Consider the following 14,143-nt stretch of genomic DNA (forward strand, 5'->3'; position numbering starts at 1 on the left):
CTATAAACAGCACAGTTAAAAGAACCAGACCCATGCTTTCATTCAGTATTTTATATTTCCAGCAACAGAGGGAATCCCTACCTATTAAAAAAAAGAACAAAAACAAACAAACAAAAAAGCCAGAAAATAACCAAAAAAAAACCCAAAAAAACCCAAACCAGAGTGTAACCTTGAGCAATAGTCTAAAGCACTCCAATATAAATGCTATTACAAATGGAAAATTTTTAAACCATTGCTGTAATTTCCTCATTAAAAAGAGACAGGCAAACTCATCATAACCTTATTCAATAACTCTGATTTTAATCTTTCCTTAAATTCTCTATAACAAACTAACCTGGCAGCCAGGGCACAGTTTTAAAAGCTATGTTTTCTTTTGCTGAAAGAAATAGTTTTCATTAAGATGTTGCCTACTTTTGTTAATGCTTTCAGACAATGCAAACACTAGAAATAGGATTCCACTGAAAAATGCAGTTTAATTTTAAAGGTTTTCTTCAATATGAAAAATAGATTTTTAACTTTCTTACTGCCTTCCTGTCATCTTGCCTTTTAAGATCCACTCTCCCCTTTAGAACTGCTAAAGTCCAGGGCATCCAGAAAGTTTTGTTCTACCACCAGCACTTTTTTTTTTAATGTATTGAATTTGGTTTAGAGAATCTTATATTTCTTTACATTATATTTTTTACTACAATCAGCCTGGGATCACTTTATCGATATTCCCCTAAAGATTTTGTTTGGTTGTGAACCAAGATGCATGACCTTCTGCTTCAGGCTACCTTTTAATTAATCACTATGAGTAAAAATAGTTCAGAAAATAAAGACTTCATTTTACAAGTATTTTTTCTCTATTGCATTTCAGTTTAAGAATTTAATATGTCCTGCAAGTTAACTAAGCACTTCACAAAGTGAACCTAAAGTTGCCTAAGAATAAATGTCATTTAGTTATTTAGTCATCTGACAGAAATTCATTGTGAGAAGTTGTCACTCCTCATAATGGATATCCTATTATAGAAATAACCAATGAATTCCTTCTCCAATAAGTTTCAATCAAAAAATATAGAAAACATAAAAAAAAATAAAAGCCACATCTCACTATGCTGGCACTGATAGCATGAGAATTCCCTTTATTACTGTTATCATTGCCCTCACATCTACAATTCTCTGTTGCAGAGGATGTCTCACTTCTGTAGAAACACCATGATGACATAATCCTTTTCAGAACACTTGTAGAAAATAGAGATGGCAATTTAAACAGAAATGGTCTGAAGAAAAAATGGAGGGCAAATATAAAGAACATCAGTAAAGTCTGAGCAAGTATGCAGAACGTCTTTCCTTGAGGTTAGATAGCTTAGCAGCAGGGCTTTGTTTCCTAAGATCTGTGATTGCCTGGCTGCCAGTAGAACAAGTCAAGGAATTACCCATCAGTTCCATACTGGTGTGTGTACAGGGGGTGCAGAACAAACCTGAATATCTGTGACATCAGCTTCCAGTTGCAATGGCTGGAGATGGCAAGAATGAATTAGTATCAAAATACTGCAAGCAACTTCACAGAGAGAGAGAAAAAGAGAGAGGGAGACAGAGTTCAGCAGAGCTTGATCCATGACACTTACTTGTCTTTATCTCACCAAAGGTGCATGACTGGTTTTCAAGGCACTGATATGAGATGAGTTTTAAAAGCTAGAGGGTAAGTAGGACACACAACACCTTGTACATGCTGAATTTGTATAACTTCTCCGGGCAGCAGGCAGGCTATTATAACTTTATTGTTTCAGGATATAAGCCTATTATACTCTGCAAATGAATACAGTGACATTTTGCTGTATCGGTTGAAAAGATTAACAGTTCACAAAGCAAACTGCCGAGTGCGGCAAATTAAATACATTAAAATGTGCAAGCTTAAAATTCTGTACTCCCTGTGCTATAAACTTATATACAATACAGTTTAAAGGGTCTCAGTGGCTCAGTTAATAATGCACTGGCCTGTCAGCTTTCTGGATGCAATTTAAGTCTTTTAGGTTGCAGTAAGCCGTGACAGGGTGTGTTTTTCTCAGCCATTAATGAATACTGTAGGTAAATTGTGCAGTAAGAAGGTGGCCCTGAGGTATATTAGTGTCACAGTAAATGTGCTAGGACTATTTTAGATGTTATTATTAAAAAGAAAAAAAAAAGGTATTTTGGATAAATATCAAACAGCTTAAAAGTTCATTGTGGAGAAGGACTGGAACATTCTGACACACAAACAGACTAAAACCATGAGAGATTTAGCAGAGCCTCTTGTCACATTACTTATCATTTTAAAATATTTTCTTTACTAATGCTCATCTGACAGAAGAGCTAGACCTAAGAACTCTCTGTAACTTCAAGAAAATTAACATTAAAAAGACCACAAATCCTTGAGTCCCAAGGATTTAACATGAGTTTTCCTCAAGTAGCTAATAGAAACAGTCTCCAACAAAGGAAACACAAATATTTAAAAACAAATGGCTTGACCTCAGATAATAATAATTGCAATTTATATGGATAGAAATTCCCTGTTTCCTGGGGCAACAGCTATTTGATCATTTAAGTACCCACACAGAATCCATGACATTGAGGGATCAGATTACATATGTTTACACAATAAATCCAAGGAGACACACAGAAAAATATTCAAGGCTTCATTTTGAAAAGACGCTAAAGATTTTGTTTGCACTTAGTCCTTTTGGATCAAGCTGTCAATTTTTCAGGTTCTGAAAAGGCTTTTTTTTAACAAGTAGGGAGATAGTCAGATTCTATCAAATTGAATAAGTGCTAGAAAATTATGCTCACAGAGTTTTTGCATTTATCAAATACAATCTAGAAGTTCTTATCCCAGCTGTAGGTCTAGACCACAGCTGAAAAATGGGTTAGGTAGAACAAGAAGATGATAAAGCTGTAGGAATAAGTAAGTTTGTGGAGCTGCTTTGCTACTCATGAAAGTCCAGATTTGGTTCTACTGCCAAATCAGGCAGAGGATTTGGCAATTTTAGCCATGCTGAATGGTTATATAGTCCCCTAAATATTACTTAATAGCTCTTTGAGTATTTGGATAAAGCCTTTCCCTCACTCTGGCTTTCATTGCTCTGTTTCAGCAACACGGTTACTCTGACACGGTTGACTGGTAGGAGCTTGCATTTTGCAAGGATGAAATTGAGCTTTGCAGATCCTCAGCCACTTTCATAAATCCCTTGCTGCCACCTCTGATATTGGTACAAAAACATTTTGAGATTAAGATTTTGTTGAGTACAATTTAGAATTTGAATAATTCTGAATATGTGTAGGCCTAGTTGTCGAAACTGTCAAAAATTATGCTTCTACAGTATTCCTGAGCTTGAGTATCCCAGCTGCCAGGATGGTAAATCTGGCTCAAGTATCTTAAGCATGACTGGTTTTCAAGGCACTAATATGAGAAGATGAGTTTTAAAATTTCATTTCAACAGAAATCAGGACAGTTGAAGCAGGTCACAGGGTGAGTCCAGGCTCAAGAATGTGGCATGATTCTCAGGGTCTTCAATGTTTTCTTAAATGTCCAAATAGTCTAATCCACGCTTAAGAGTGAAACCACACATATCATCTTGGTTTGAATGTTAATTTGCTTTTTGAAGTATTCTACAAATTCACAGAATCATGGAATGATCTGAGTTGGAGGTAACCCAGAGGGATAATTGAGTCCAGCTCTTAAGTGAATGGCTCAGACAGGGGTGGAACACACAACCTTGGTGCTATCAGCACCATGCTCTAACAAACTGAGTGAGTCTGGGCCAATTTCTGCTCTGATAAGGATATTTATTTTACTGTTCTATCTCTGTCCCCACCATGTGAACAGCCATGACATAAACCAGAGTGGTATAACCAAAAAATTCCAGACTATCTTTAAAATACACTTAGAAAGTAAGAATTTCTATGAAGCTGATAACAGTTTGGATTCATTTTGACTTCTGTGAAAACTGAAAGAATGGTTTTACACAGCAAATATTTAATGTTTCTGACAGAAAAAGTAGAAAATAAATGCATTTTTTCCTCTTCCACTGAAATATATTTAACATTTTCCTCTGCAGGCCTAACATTTCCTGAACCCTATGGGGACATTCTGTGTGTCTTGTCATAAGGATCTTTGTGACACCATTTTTCAAATGTCCTTACTGGCTGTACCTTTAAACCTGTTACCTGAATATAACTTCCTAGTACTAGTGCTGGCTGCCTCTGCCAGGCTTCACTGATCTACATCAGACATCCTAGTCTCTATCAAAAATGCCACATGACAAATTTCATGAAATTTAGCATATAGTAGGATTCTGAGAAAGGACAGAAGATACAGCTTACAGGAATCCCTTGGAAATCAGTCCAATGCCTTTATTTTCTATACAGAGATCAGCAATTTGAGTCAAGCTTCTAAAAGATTTTCTAGGATGGAAAGTCAGGCTACTTTACTAAATCTAAAGTCGAGACTATTCCAAAATATGTGCATAAGTTTAGCTGCATGAAACATGAGTTTTGTCTATGCTTGTAATGAGGTTTTTTTCATGTGACTAACATTTGCACAAAGGCCTAGAGGAATATCTGCAAAAACCAATAGAATTTATCAGAGAATTTCACATTTTATACTTTTCTATTTTAAAAGTAAGATGAAATATTTTTTTAATACTGAATACCCATTACAATATTTTACAGTTTGACATATTTGCAGAAAAGCTGTCATTCCTCACTATGTATTTATGTCTTTTTGAGAAGACTGGGCTTAGAATCTGGCTAATCTTGACTTTTCTTACCAGTCAGCTTTGTAACCTTACACTTTATATAATTTTATATAAAAGGTGTGCAGGTTGCTTTGGAGGAACAGTGATGGTAATTGTAGAACTGAAGTACTCCTGTAGCTTCCTAAGGATGAAAAATTCTCTGGTGAATTTTATACATGTTGTTTTCATAATTCAGAAGTAAGAAATATATATTTTTAAAAGTATCTAAGGTAAATTGTAAGAAAATCTAGCTAAAATTAAATTGTACCAATGATGATGAGGATAATAATGATTAGTCATTTTTTTAAATCTTGCCAGTATTAGTAGAAATCTGTCTTGCTGTACTCTATGTATCAAGATTCTACAGTACACAAACAGGAGAGGAGAAGTTTAGGGGTTTTCTTAAGGAATGCTAATTTTGCACTAATAGTATAATGAAATCTCCTCTTCTGGAATAACTCCAGCCACATTGATTTCCAAGGATCTGACTGAGGTCTCAGAAGTAGAATCAGTATAAGGCAGGAGGAAGAAAAACAGAGTTAGGGAGTTGCACAAAAAAAAGGAGTTCATACTGCAGAAGAAATAACCAAAAAACAAAATTATAAAGTATCTACCTGTGTCAAATAAAAACTACTTTTTTTCCTAGGCTATTTTCCTAGTCAATGATAAATCTCCCTTTGGCTTCAGGTTTCTGATTTGGGTATGAAATGCTTTTCACCTGTACATGAAGTCTAAAGTATCAGTTCTTAGTTTTGTAAAGCAGCAAGGATCTCTGATCTTCTCTAGATATTGCCCAAATTGCTATCTTACCTTTACAATGCCTCTTATTTGATTAGCAAATAAAAGAACTTGAGTCTTGCCAGCAGTTGAAATAAATTATAATTTTAATTGCTTTTTAGTCCAGTGTGATTTATATTTGGGTTTCAGCAGGATGGAATTTGCTTAAGAACCAAAGTCTTATTGCAAAACCTCAGTTTGTTTTGATTTAAAATCTCCCAGAGGCTTTCTGCTGTGAAAATGGAGCCTGATAACAATGAAAATCTTGGTTCATGCCAGAGATCTCCAGATAGATCTTTGCCATTAATATGTTATCCTGGAATTCATGATGCTAGATGTAAAGCTCATTTTATTATACTATTATGTTTTTGGGAAGGCAAAACACTTCAGCTGAATTAATATTTTCCAGTTTTATCTATGGATAATTTGGGAAAAAATATTTTTCCTTTCTAGGAATTTTTCTCTTCCAAAAACTTAATAAAGAGACATTTTTGTTTCTAAGTGCACTGACATCTTCTAAATTACTATTCATTTCATAAAAGAGTCCTGAAATCGAATAGGCCTGAATGTGAGGGATGCCTTTTGAATGTACCAGGGAAAAGGCAGTTACTTGTGGTATGACTGGACAGGTTAGTAAGGGAAAAAAGTAGAAATTCATACATATAAGATGAAAATCATAAGGGAAGAATAAACAGGAGAGATTTCTAATTCTAATACAACTTATAACTCATGGTCAGTGCTACCCTAAGGTGAGTCACAAGACTTTGTGCTATTTAAAATGTACAGCCTTATATATTCTCTGCTTGAAAAATCACTGTATGGTAAAATTCCTACATACTTTCTAGATTAAATATAGGATTTATAAAAGCTAGCATTTTCTATCAGGTACATTTTATAATACACCTTCAATAGTTAAGGATATGATCTTTTACCAGTCTCTTCCTGAAGAATGTTTCAAATATAAATTGTGCAAGCCTTTTAACTATACTTGTAATTCTGATGGAAATGGAAATAAGTAGTTTTATTAGCTTGAGTTTAAAAACAACTACAAGAAAAGGGTTATTTATTCACACACATGACACAGAAAATGCTTTGGATTAAAGTACTTTCATTACAAATGAGTTAGAAAGGTAAAATAAAATTAGGTTCAGCTAGATCATTTTAATGTTTGATTATAACCTACTGAACTGAGATAAAAATTTTTGTGCCTGCACTGGTGATAATAGGGTTACATACCCTCTGTAAAATAAAATGTGAAATTTACATGCAAAGTGGTGTGTTCTCCTGCTGCACACATATAATTCCCATTAGCATTAATGGGAAATATATGTGCCTATCAAGAAGAAAATATACCCCATTAAATTCCCAACCATCATGTCAGTTTCTGACGTCTTCTAATATGATCTATGCTCATAGAGAAAACAATTAATAACTCAGCTCAAATACACTGGGTTTCATATGTAGATCTCAAAGGATTTTATGAAGAATAAGTCCATGGAACTCAAATATTCCTCAAACCTGTGAGGAAACTGGAAGTTATGCCTGTGGCAATCAATGCCTGGCAGACATACCCCAAAAATCCCTGCAACAGACACTGAAAGGAAAAGAGCATAGAAAGCAACACAGGTAAATATAGCACAGATCAAGGATGTTATACACAAAACTAGCTTTTCTCTGAAAAGAAACCCCTGCTGGATTTACCCTTGCTAAGTTCCAAATGGCCATCCAGCTTCTCACATCCCTCCTTCATGGGATGTTTCAGGGGGTGGAGGTGAATATGAATATTGATTCAGATAAAGAGATAGAAATTGCTTACAAATTAGCGCAATTGGCAATTTAGACTAATTTTGGGAAAAAATTAAGTTAATTTATAGGCAATTAAAATAGATTTATGTGGTGAAAAATGAAGACACCCTTTAAAACATCTTTCCTCTCCATTTCTTGAAGCCCAACTTCACACTTTTATTCCTGACTTTTATTCCTGACTGTTCCAAGTGGCACAGAGCAGATAGAGGGTGGAGGGGGTTATAGTTTCTCTCTGCTGATCCTTTCCCTGCTCCAGTATGTGCTCTCCATGGGCTGCAGTCCTTTAATGAAATACCCTCCTGCTCCAGCATGGGATCCTCCCCAGGCTGCAGCAGAGATACCTGCTGTGGCACCTAGGTGCCTCCTTTGCCTTTGCCTTTGCCTTTGCCTTTGCCTTTGCTCCTGCTCCTGCTCCTGCTCCTGCTGCCAACCTCTGGATATTTAAAGCCAGTACAGAAGCAAAGCATGTAGATCAGGATTTCTGTCTTGGGCCAGGTAGACGTATTCCTTAAAGCAGCTGGACCTACTTCAGGCTGAACCCACTTTCTGGCTAAGGCTGAAGTTTTCAGCTTCAAAAATTTTGTAGATATCTGGGCAAATACACCCTTCTAGAGGCTGAAAGTCCCATGCATATTTTATGCCCACAGGTTTCCAGTCCTTTGCTCCAGCTGACTCACAAAGTAATTTGTTCTCAACGTACGCAGTTCTTACCAGTAAATTTAATTTTTCACTGGTTAAAAACAGACCACTTCCAGCGTGGATATGTCTTATGTAAAGGACTGGGACACAACAGTCTTATCCTGAAGTAATGTGATTGCAACTGGATGAGCTGACTGCTATTAGAGTATATAAGGTGTAGTAAATAGTTCATATCACTGACAATGAGGAGAAAGGATATCTAGATGAGAGATGGACTAAGTGTTTTGGCAGGAAACATAGAAAATTAAATGGGTTGCTGTGATTTTTTCAGACATGGGAGAAAATATGGTGTCATTTGTGCTATTCAATATTAAAAGGCAGTCTATAAACATATATCCACAGAATATCAAAACAAAAATAAATGATTTTTCAGAAAAGTCTGGTCATTCAGCAATCTTTAAGTATTCCTTTGCATAGAATCCTATAAGTCTAATTCCGACTCTACTGCAAAATATAGAAAAAGTGAGAAGCAAACATTTGCTTCATAGATTTTATTTTACATTAATATACCTGCAGATTATTTGAAATAGCCAAAATTAAGAGGAAAATTCACTAAACTGTGATTTCAAATCTTGTGTTATTTTTGCATTTTTCTCTTTCCTTTGCTCTACCATTTTCACATTGCATAGATTTTTACATTTTATCATTTATAACAGAATAAACCCCAAATGTCTTAGGGCAAGAATCTATGAAGCAGGCAATGTCCCAAGAACAGAGAGTTATTTCCTTTCTTCACCATCTTAGCCTTCAAGGAATTGATTTTAGGGACATGACAAAAATAGCTCAGGAAATAGGTCCAGGTTCTGATGTAACACAGCAGTTCTATGATTTCAGCAGACATATGCCAGTTCACACCTGCCAGGAAATCTGGCCTTCACCCCTGAAGTGGCAATTACAAGATGTATATGTCTTCATGATAAAATTTATATTATCAAGCACATTCTGAGGAGTTTTCCTTGCTAGCTTCAGGGAAATAGATATTTACAGATGAGTCATTGACATGTCTTGAGCTATCACAGAATCTCCAGAGAATCATCAACCTTTTCTTCACAGCAGCAAAGGTAAGAGAAGTCACATTTTCAGGTTTAAAATGTTGCTGGTTTATTTGAGATCATGTCCTCTACACCTCTTCAGCCCTTTGATTAATATATTTAGATAATACTTAACTTTTATTCATATATATCAAGCTTCCATTCCAAATTGTTTATATGACTATGTTATAATTCATAATTATTTTCCTTTTAAAAAAGGACAAAAAATGGATTATGTAAAAAATCTACAAAACACCACAAAGACAGAATGAAAAAATACCAGGGAGTCAAAAAGACAGAAGTGAAAGGTCTTTAGAAATGTTGAAAGTCCTCATTCAAATGTCTCCAAGGAATGAAATAATGGCATTTTCTTATATTTGTATCTGTTTTCTTTGTAAAGATCTTCATAACCTTTTCTCCTTTGTTGTTGAACATTATTAAATCCCCTACTGAATGAACTGCAGCCACAAGTGTCAATGAAAATATGTATCCGTTGAAAAATTCCACAGTACATCTGAATTATGTCCTTCAGATTTTCAAGTCTGTAATAGTGGATTTGGCAATAAAATGCAATGGTGTTCAGGCACAGCTATTGTTTAAGCAGCATATGTGTCAGAAGAAATTATGAATATTTTACTGTATGTTGAAGTACATGTTCTTCTTTCCTTCTCAATGCATGACTTTAAATAAAGTTTTAACAGTGTGTTCCCAAATTTTTCTCAAAGCTATATGAAATAAATGGCCATTGTATATAATTTTTACCCAACCATACTTATTTCCCCAAATAAATTACTAAAAATACCAATTGAAACAGGTGGAAAGCTGCTAAAAGTCTCAAAGCAATTGTTGTTTGCCTGTAAAATGGAATTTTAGAGAGACTAATGGGTCACATAAGCAATCCTATTCTACTTATGACATAACAAGTAAAACAAAACTCAGTGTAAAGCAAGCCTTTAGCTGACTAAAAGCAGCTTGATTCATAATTTGGATTATTGTGAACACAAGTCAAGTGCGGATTTCAGCTTGATCCAACCTGTCATTTCACTATAACTTCTCTCTTTTTATCTGCTATGAGGCTCTAATTTTCCTTGATTAAAAATGAAATTATTTTTCTGAATACTGAAGAAAAGAATAACAAAACTGGAAACTTTGCAATTTGTCATATTAATGAATGGAATATAATTAAAAGCAAGAAAGAACTGAGACATAGTACAATAGCTCAATTCATCACAATATCAGTAAGTCCATTTAGTGAAGCAGAATAGAGGGAAATTACAGGCTTCAGAAATATGTGAATTCAGATGACCATCATGAGAGTCTAATATTTGTATGAATAAAAATAATAACTGTTCTGGATAATGGAAGAAACAAGTACGTAGATATGCAGCATTAACATATAGAGCAAAATTATGGAAAAAATTGCCAATTAAAAGCTCCACACTTAGACGTGACTTGAAAGCTATACCAAGCAAAACTAACCATTGGGTGTTACAAAATGTCTCACCAGCTTTGCAATTATAAGTAAAACAACATGCTATCCATTAGGAAATTGAAAATGTATTCTCTTCTGGATTGATGTTCTTGCCTTTATTGATGTGTAGTTTTTGAATTACCTATTTAAACATTTTCTGACAAAAAGAAAATAACCCAGGAAAGGAAAAATGACATCTAAAAGAAAACATTATTTCATTTAAAATCTACCCTTCCCTTTAATTTTTATCTGTAAATGTAGCAGTTAAAATAGTTACTGAAAGATAAGAGGTGGAATTAATTTCTCTTCTACATGAAAGATTGTATCTGGCACCTCATGGAAGTGCCCTGTCATCCAGGGTTGAGCTAAGAGGAAAGGTATTTCTAAAACTTTTTTCAAGGCTTTTCCATTTTGTACAAGATTTATCAGACCAAACCAGAGCAAATGACCAGAATTCCCTTGTCCTGTGACTGCTGTCTATAAGAATGGAGATAAAATTATAAATTCTGCTCCAGAAAGAAGTTTGTGGTTTAAAGCAGTTTTTACAGTGAATATTTACATAGTTGTCCAATAAAGATTGTCATCATGATCTTGACTACCACAGGTGATTTTAGAAACCTTGAGCCTACAAAATCCTGTCTGTATTCTTTATCTCTGTCTTTTCCTTGATGAAAAACTTTGCCATTTTTTCACATATCTCTAGGATTAGAAACACAGCAGAATTTTGATTCGTACTGAGTTATGTATGGGGAGAAGAAGGTAAGGAACACTTTGGCACCCGTATCTTGCTGTAGATTTACAATGTACTTAGTGTCTTGTGGCAAATGATAACTATAAAATTATGATTTCTTGTGGTACAAGAGGAAATCCTTACTCTTACTCCACTGATTGTCAAAATAAAGGATTCAAGTTATGGCATTTAGCATTTTAATTGCAGTCTTTGTTCTTAGTGTGGATTAATTTTACGCTGTATTATGTTCTTGTAATAATTTTCCCATGAAATGAAGTATTGGGGAATGCAAAATATAGCTTCTTATGTACAAGATTCTATGAATTTGAATAATGAACTCTAGTACTTTGACCTTTTCTATATTCTGTAATTTGACTGAATGGTCATTGCACTTTTCCCTCATTAACAAACTGAATAACCAATTGCTGAATTGATGACATGGGCATGAAGTCAAGAAACAGAATAATGAAATAGTCACAGCAGCATAGTATATAGATGACTATGTCTAAGAGAACACATAAGCCACTAAATCTCAGAATAAGTGAGATACGTGCAGAAAGTGCACAAGACAGAAAACCTTTTCACAACAGTAGAGCTAGCTTAGCCTATTCCTATTGTGCCCTTGTAAAATTCTATTGCTATACAAAACATTAGAGCAAGTAAAATATTAAGATTTAATTTAAACAATAAACACATCACTAGACTAGACAAGGCTTAAAATTTCTTTAACAAAGAACTTAGCATCAAGTATTTATAAGCGGATTTAAGGTCTAATGAACTGACAGTCATCGTATACACACAATAGTACAATGATGGAAGTATTACAAATTAGCCATACAAGACCATTGTCTAGGCCTACCCTTTCAACCAGATCGTAGCCACAAGGACAGCATTACCCTCATAATACTCTGTTAGTATCATGAAAGCATAATGCACATAATAGAATTGAGAAAATTAGGTCACAAGAAGATTGAAGAGATGTTATAGTTGTATAATATAGAGCAGAGAGCATTGCTCTCCAGCTGAATTTAGTTTGTAGTTGATTGCAGTAAACATTGCTTATCTTTTTATACTCAGCCTTAGAAATACAGTAATTTTGTACCACTGATTTCTGTACATTGTCTTTTCAACATCTAATAGGGAGTCCTTCTGATCATGATTATCTTCCTTACTAAAGCCAAAAGATTCATAAAGAATGGTGCCATGCAAGCTCGTGATAACCTTTTATCAGCTTTCTAGCCAGTGTTGGTCTGGTTCACCAGGAGGAAGAATAAAATACCTTTAGTGCAGACTAAAAAGGAAGTACTGCAAATTTGCAACTAAATAGGAACTCTTGCTTCAGTAATGTTACTTTTAAAATGCTATGTTTCACCTGTCCAGCTGTATTATCATAGGTCCTTCTCACACCAGGAAGAAAGACTAAGTAACAACTAGATATTTCTTACAGTTAGGTAATGTAACCGTTCCTGATTGCTATCAGCAGAATTCTGGGTAGAGTGAAACAGAACAAGAATTTTTACCTTTTCTACCAGGTTACATAAAATAGCTGAAAATTCATTTTTTAGATTTCATCATTCATCTTGATGTCCTTCCCTTTTTTCCCAAGAAAGAAGTATATTTAAAATTTCCAGAACTGCCTCAGAGGTATGTGGTATCCAAATATTTTTCTGTAAAAATAAAATATGTACAGTGTCAGTGGTATTTGGCTGTGGATTGATGATGTATTGCACAAGGATATAGAGACATCATTACTATGAAACTTGTAACATTGTAGTTTAGGGTATATTTAACCTTTAATACAAATCATTTTTATTTCCCCTGTATGGAATTCAAAGCACTTATATATATATATATTCAGTTTGTTTGCAAGTTTTTTTCCCTATGTTTGCCTATACTGTGGCTGCTACAATTTCTTTTCCTTTAACAGAGCTAGAATGGTGGAGTTGATTGCAAACAAAATGAGTAATATAAAGAACTCCAAAAGCACCAGCTTAAGTTGAATAGATTTCAGTGTAAATGAGTCTAAAATTGGGGTTTCAGTAGGAATGGTGAAAATATATTTTACATTAGAACTGTCATCCAAATCAATCTTGAGAAAAGGATAAATCTGTAATTTAAACTCGCAAAACTTCCCAAAAAACAGACTGGCACAAATAGCTTGAAATTCTGGTTTCTGATTTTTCTCTGTACTTCCTTGATATGTCTGTCTCTTCCACTCAGGTCCCATACTATAATTAGTCACCAATTTCTTTCATGCATATATATATATATATATCTATATATATCTATATATAGATATATAGATATATAGATATATAGATATATAGATATATAGATTAGATATATAGATATAGATAGATATAGATATAGATATAGATATAGATATAGATATAGATATAGATATAGATATAGATAGATAAATAGATAGATAGATAGATATAGATATAGATATAGATATAGATGATATAGATATAGATATAGATATAGATAGATATAGATATAGATATAGATGATATAGATATAGATATAGATATAGATATAGATATAGATATAGATATAGATATAGATATAGATATAGATATAGATATAGATAGATATAGATATAGATATAGATAGATATAGATAGATATAGATATAGATAGATATTGGAGAGAATTGGCCTTCTGACAATGTTTTCTGAGTAATCAAAATGCATAGTGGTTTTCTGTTATGTGTGACTAGTTGCTTGATCATCATCCCAAAGAACAAAAGGATCTCTGGAGACACCAAGGATTAACATTTACTTAAATGTCCTTCCAGTAGCAAAGGTAACATTTGGTCTTGGTAATCTGCCCTTTGCAAATGTGCTGCCTGCCGCGCTCCCGCCCCAAATCCCTTT

General features: G+C 34.2%; 1 long non-coding RNA gene across 1 annotated transcript in view; it reads right to left on the reverse strand.

Annotated features, from left to right (window-relative positions):
- LOC116183617 (uncharacterized) overlaps positions 1–14,143 on the reverse strand; it is a 131,276-nt gene that overhangs the window by 63,589 nt on the left and 53,544 nt on the right. The window lies entirely within an intron of this gene.

Source organism: Lonchura striata, chromosome 4, assembly GCF_050655825.1.
Source record: "Lonchura striata isolate lonStrDom1 chromosome 4, ASM5065582v1, whole genome shotgun sequence".
Classification (NCBI taxonomy): Eukaryota; Metazoa; Chordata; class Aves; order Passeriformes; family Estrildidae; genus Lonchura; species Lonchura striata.